The sequence below is a fragment of the Camellia sinensis genome, chromosome 7, assembly GCF_055761805.1.
Source record: "Camellia sinensis isolate YWXY chromosome 7, ASM5576180v1, whole genome shotgun sequence".
NCBI lineage: Eukaryota > Viridiplantae > Streptophyta > Magnoliopsida > Ericales > Theaceae > Camellia > Camellia sinensis.
Genome location: NC_138967.1, coordinates 74,602,929 through 74,609,965, shown reverse-complemented (window position 1 = coordinate 74,609,965; position 7,037 = coordinate 74,602,929).

Genomic DNA, 7,037 nt, shown 5'->3' with positions numbered 1-7,037 from the left:
CCATTCATCTGTCTTGCATGCACCGGGCTCAGCGCATCATACTAACTGCATTGTATTTCAATTCTTGTTTGAATACATGTATCAAATTGCATTTCACATGACATTTTAGAATAGCCGAGCCTATCTTAGTTGCATTTTGTATATGTTGCATTAGGCATTCTTAACATAGCTAGGATCATGCATTGATTTCTAACATAGCTTTTGTTTTGGCTCGGAGTACTCGGTGAGTGTTTATGCTTTAGCATCCTTGCATGTGTGTGAGTGGCTGGCATGATAGCATGCTTGCCATGAGGCTAACTGCTTATGTGATATAACTGCCTGAATGCCTGTGGGTGAAGGTTAGATTACTTGAATTGAAACAATTCATTGAAATGCGATTTTTACGCCCACTTGATTGTGGCAAAATCATGTTTTCTTAAGCCCACTTGAGGGTGGCAAATCCACGTCTTAGCCTACTTGCGAGTAGCACATTCAAACTTGCGAGTAGCACATTCAAACCATTTTCAAACAAACATGAGATGTTTTGTTCCAACTTAGGCGATCTAGTCCGTACTTGTGTGTTGTGTGCATCACACAGTAATTCTAGGCTAATAACCGGAATAAGAACACATGTGTTTTCAAAAACAAGATATCATGTTTAGTAATGGCCGATCTTTGATCGGGCAAACGAGGGTGCTCGTAGATGACCTTCCCCAATCGTACCTAAGTTCCCGAGCCGAGGCAACTTTGGTGATGACAGACATGTGGCCTTAGGCAACAAGTCAGGGTTTCCTAAATTCCCCCAAAATAAAATATTTAGGTGGCGACTCTGTATCTGGCAAAGCAGTCCATGTTTGGCACTTCTTTCTTAAAAATCAATTTTCCAAAACGATTTTTCGAATTTGGACTCTTTAGTGATTTATTGGTCTCGCATTGCACTTTGCAGGATTAGATTCAGAACCGTGACATTTGAGTCCGAACTGTAGTAAGCCCAAATGAACAAAACGGGATTTTTCCCGGGACGTTCGGGGACGTCTACAGCACCCAAAATCTTTCCCTCTTCACTTTCGCCGACTCCTAAAACGGCGGGCTTGTGGACACCCAAAATCAAGTTTTCCACATTAGCCGACAGTATAAACGGTAGGCTCGTGGACACCCAAAAACCTTTCCCACATTCTTCTTGCAATATGTGTAGACAGGGCAATTGGGCACCTTGACACCCCGCGCGGGTACCATTACAACACACAACTCAATTTCCAAAACTTAACTCAACTACCTCGACTCATGTGCTATTTACCCCCTTGACATTTTCCAAACATCGATAAGATGGTTAGATCACATGAGAAATTTGGATGCACATGATGTATGAGTTTTCAAATAAAATTTTCCTAAAGTTTGTTCAATCCATGACGACATTAATAATATCAATAACCAAAAGATTTCTTTAATCTCACAATTTCCACAAGCTCAACATTTATCAATCTCAATACATATACTCAAAGAGTTTCAAAAATCTCATATCTCAACACCATTTCCATAATCCTTCACCCAATTTCAAGCTTTAAGAGTCAATTTGGCAAACCTATTATTAAATCAAATTTGAAAACTAGGGTTTTTGGAAAAATTGGGGCTTTCCCCTTCTTTACACATAAAGAGTCAATATTCACCATTTCTAACAATAATCAAGAAGAATATGCAAAAACTTTTCAAAACACGGGGGGAACCTCTTTTTATTCAACAAACCCACTTTATATCACAAAATCATTTCATACATTACTATAACTAAAAAAATATCACATATATATCTCGAATCATGAATATATCAAGTTAAAAGTACCCCTACGTCAAGATTGAAGACAATAGGTGAATACCCAACTTCAAGCTTTAAAATGGAAAAACAGTCGGTAATGTTTTTGATCTAGGCTTGATCTTCAACCCTCTTGGAGGATATAAGGTATATCTTGGTAGAAATCAAGGGAAATCAAGTGTTTGGGACTAGAGTTTTGGAATAAGGGTGCTGAAGAGAGGAAAGAGTTGGAAAAAAGTGAGAAAAGAAATGTTCGGTCGACTTTTAAGTGAGTTATCCTGACCAGACCACTCGAGCGAACAATTCACTGCTCGAGTGAAGTGCAAAATACAAAGATACCGCTTGAGAAAACTTCCCATAGCTCGAGCGATAAATGCAAAGTCTAAAAAGTTTTGCAGAACTGCAGTGGAAATACTGAGAGCTTGAATTTTGCGCTCGAGCGACCAAATGACCGCTCGTGCCGATCATCCAAAACAGATTGTTACACATTCCATTTGTCAAATATTCCTTGATTTCCATCTCAAAAGAATGCAATGCCAGATTATAAATCAATTCATGAAAAAAAAAATTCTTTTATAAGAGAAAATTGGGTAGTGGATTGTGACGGCCGGGTTCCTTCCCTTTCTCTTTCTCTCTTCGCTTCGTTCTCTGTTTGCCTTCGTTGGATTTGAAATGTCCGGGATAGTTCCCTAGATTGGTGTTCTAGTGTTTTTCTGTTCGGTGTTAAATTTCGCTTGTTCCAGTGGATGCGCGGGTGAGTCCGGAGTACCGGGAGCGAAGCAGAAATTTCTGGTGGCTGGGCTTGGGCCGCATGTGCGGGGCCCTAGGCCGCACGTGCGGGGCTGGGCCACACGAGCGGTGGGCTAGGCTACTCGAGCGGTGGAGGCTGAGACCCAGGAAATTCCATTCTGTCTAGAGCGCACGAGCGGAGAAAATGGGCCGCACGAGCGGTCAAGGTGGGGCGCTCGAGCGGTGGAGAAGGCCGCACGAGCGGCCAAACGGGCAGTCCGAGCTCTGTTTTTATATAACATTTTGGTCTGAATATATCATCCATTATACACATTCCCCTCTCACTCTAAACCCTATTTCTCTCCCCCTTCTCTCTAGAAAACTTCTCCAAACACCAAAACACTTTGATTTTGCAAATTCTTGGGTCAAGATCTTCATCTTCTCCCTCTAAATCTTGGAGATCAAGAACTAGGGCTTCACTTGGGTTGAAGGAATCAAAGCTCTCTCTCATCTTTCAAAGCTAGGGTTTCATCTCATCTTGTTCTTCATCAAGCTTTGAGGTAGGAATTTCTTGAGTTATATATACAAGTTTTGCTAGATTAATGTTGATTTAAAAAGGGTTTTGAAGTTTTGAGTTGATTTCTTTGATTTTGATTTCAAAATGAAAAGGGTCTTGAATGTGAGTTTGTATTTCAATCTTTTACTATTATTTTGTGGGTTTTCCTCTATTAAACTCATGAAAAATGGTGTAATGGAGTTCCTACAAGAAAATGATGGAGTTTTGTTTTTAATAAAACTCCTAGAAATTGGGGATTTTCTTAAAAAGTAGAAAGGCCTATGGAAGTTCTTCTTTTCTTGTGATTGAAGGATGAATGAGCATTGATTTTATGATGCAGTTGCTAATAGCAATTTCTTGATGTATGTATAAAATAGAGGTCCATTTTTAAAGTCCATTGATAAATGTATATATGTGTAGAGTTATAAGATGGCAAGTTGTTGAGTGCCATAGATGATGTAAAAATGTTTGATATTAATGAAATGGGAAAAATAAAGTGAAAGATGACATGCTGGACATATTGAAAGGGTTGATCATGATGAATCATTGTTGAGAAATTGTGATGGTGTGTTGAAGACACATGATTATTTTGCGAAATGAGAAACGTATTTGTGAAAGTGAGAAAGGTATTGTTTATTATTGTTGTTAAGGAATTTTGAAAATAGAGAAGTGTTATGAGATATTAATTATTGCATCTCATTTCCATTTGATTTAATATCACCATTGTCTATGAAATGAATTATTACCATTGTTGCATTCTCATCATGTTTACTTGAGAAGGATTATATTGTAATGAGAACTAATGGAAATGTGTATCGGGTAAATACGTTGGTAAGTCCGGATAGGGGGTGTAGATGAATTTGATAAGTTGGCCTAAGTGTCCAGGGTGAAAGACCCGAAAGCCGCGCGGATAGGTGTTGAGCCTTCCGGTTAATACTGGTAAAAATAACAGTTTGGTAGTACTCATAGAGTCTACTTGCAGACACCAGCCTAGGAATTACCAATGTCGTATTTACCGCCCCTATTGATTTAAATATTGAAAGTTTGAAATTGATGAGATTGCATAATATTATTGAGAACATGGTGATTTTCAAAATAGTGCATTGAATATTATTGAGAACATGGTGATTTTGAAATAGTGCATTGAAATAAAATTTTCCTTCAATATTGGCACTTGCATGGCATTACATATGCATTTTTTTTTACGTTGATGGTATTGGCATAACTGCATATACTTTGTGAGGAATCTCTACTGGGCTTTATGCTCACCCCTATGGGAATTGGTGCAGGTAAAGATGCGGTGACCCCGCCAAGCTAAGGGCGTGGAGATGTTTGAAGAAGAGTAGTTTGACTCTTATTTTGTTGTGATATTTGTTGTAAGCCAAGGGCTAATGTGTTTGGGTCCGAGAGACCATTATGTGTAATCGGGCTATTGCCTTGGAACTTGTAAGCCCTTGAAGGCCTTATTTGTTGTGATTAATGATTTCTTTTACATGTTATCGGTTCATGTACTAGTTTGTAAATAAAGGTATAATGGCATGTGTGAATACATTAGTAAGCATTTGGAACCATGTAAATGAAACTGGTTAATATCTCATTGTGGAAGTAGGTTGATGTAATAGTTATGTGGAATTATTTTCAGGGTATGACATGGATAGAAAACACTAGGAATCTCTACATACGTGTTTGCTAGTAGGCCTAGTAGGCTATACAAGCACTAGCAAAGCCATTTACCGGTACTAACCAGACGGATAGGCACTTAACCGCGAGGGTTTCTGGACTTTCACCAAAGACACACAAGCCAATATCATAACCACAACCACACCCCCTAACCAGATTCACTAAGGTATTCACCCATTTTTTTCAAAATTAATACATTTACAATGTTGAATATGAAATGATGCTTAATGCACAATGTATGAGAATTTTTTTTTTTTTTTCAATTTAACCTAATCCTCATACAATGTCTACAACAATCTAGACTATCCTCCACTGATAGCCCAAAACAGATAATTTCCAATCAAAATATATAATTTTATCCTTTACAATGGGAGTGATATTACATATCCAACTCCACCATCATCATCAACATAAGCATTGTTCCAATCTTATAAAACCCAACATCATTTTCCATCTCCTTTCACAAATTCAAATATTCCAAATTTAAGAACAAAACCTTATTTTCTTACAAAATCAATTTTAAGAAAGGATATCCACAATTTTAACATATCTCAACCATAAACACATACCTACAACCATTCTCAAGAACCCATTTGGAAAACCCTCTTTTGATTTCAAACCTTAGGTTTTTCCAAAAATCCCCAAACCACTAGCCCATTTCAAAGAGCAAATAACTAACCTAAAAATCATATTAAAGGTTAAAGAAATCCCTACCTCAAAGTAGAGGAAAAGGGAGAGCAAAAGGTACAACTTGGCAGAGCTGAAACACAAATTCCTCTGATTAGAACGAAGCCCTCGATGTGCTCAATCTTTTACTCCAAAGGGCTAGTGTGAGGAAACCATTGGATTAAGAGTATTTGGAGCTAGAAGTAAGAGCTAGAGAGAAAGAGTGTGAAGGTTTTAGGGTTTTGAAATGTTTAGAGAGAAAGAAAGAGAGATGAAACAGTGACCAAAATGGCCTTCTCTCCGACTAGTATACTCGTAGACTGCTAGAGCGACCTAAACACCGCTCGAGCGACCAAAACTACCACTTGAGCGCGCAATGACCCCTTTCCAGAAGTTCAAACCTGTAAAGACCGCTCGAGCGCAAGAAGAACTGCTTGAGCGAAGATATCACACTTCCAGCAATTTTGTAGACTGTAAAAGGCCGTTCGAGCGCAAGAAAGACTGCTTAAGTGAACAAGAAAAAATCTGGGCAACAACTCATTGAAAAACTGACTTCCCAACTTGTTTCAAACATAACCAAAACTCGTAACAGGCAAAGTCAATAAGCAACAAGATGGAAATGAGATGAACAACAGTTAAGTACATGGATTCTCGAATTTAAAAGTAAGAAATAGGTCAGGTCTAAACCAGAATCATTATAATTATGGTATGAAATCCACATCCATATCTATACTTCTATCTATACTATTACATAAAAATATTATTGGTTAATTTTTAAATTCTCTTAATTATTGTTTCCCCCGAAATAATAACGACAATCCATACCATGATATCCAATAGAAGACACAAATATGCAAAATATTAACCTTTCATTTATACCATTTTTACCATACAAAAGATAACATATGTGAGTATGCATTCATAAATCCTAGATCCTGAATCTATAGAATATGCCACAACGAGTGAACTAAAATCAAAGTAAATATAGGTAAGTTTGCCCTAGTTGCTACATTTTTGCAAGACATTACTTGGTTACAAGAAATTTATAACAGTTTTGGTTTAGACCTGACCCATTTAATATTCTTAGATTCGAGATTTAGTACTTTCATTGTTGTTCATATCCTTTATCGTCGTGTTAGTAGTCAAGTTGATTTGTTGGTCGGGTTTGAAACAGGTGGGAAGTTAGTTTTTCGAAAGACTTGTTATCCAGTTTTCTTCTTGCTCATTCAAGCAGTGTTTTGATCACTTGAGCGGTCTTTGAGATTTCGTAGTATTTTTCAGGCCTGCAAAACTTCTGGGAGTAGGGTGATCTTTGCTCGAGCAGTCTTCTCTATATGTAAAACTTTTAGAAAGGTGACATCGTGCACTCGAGCGGTGTTTTGGTCACTCGAGCAGTCTAAGCATATATCAATTCAGGAAAAAGGGTTTTTCAATCACTTTATCATTCTATCTCTCTCTCTCTCTAAAACCTTCCAAACCCTAATTTCTCCACTTTCTCTCTCTAGTTCTTGCTTAAAACCGCAAATACTCTATCATCCATTGATTTCTCCACCATTGCTCTTTGGAGAAAAAGGTGGAGCTCATCGAAACCTTCAATCTAATCGGAGAGGATCTTGTTTT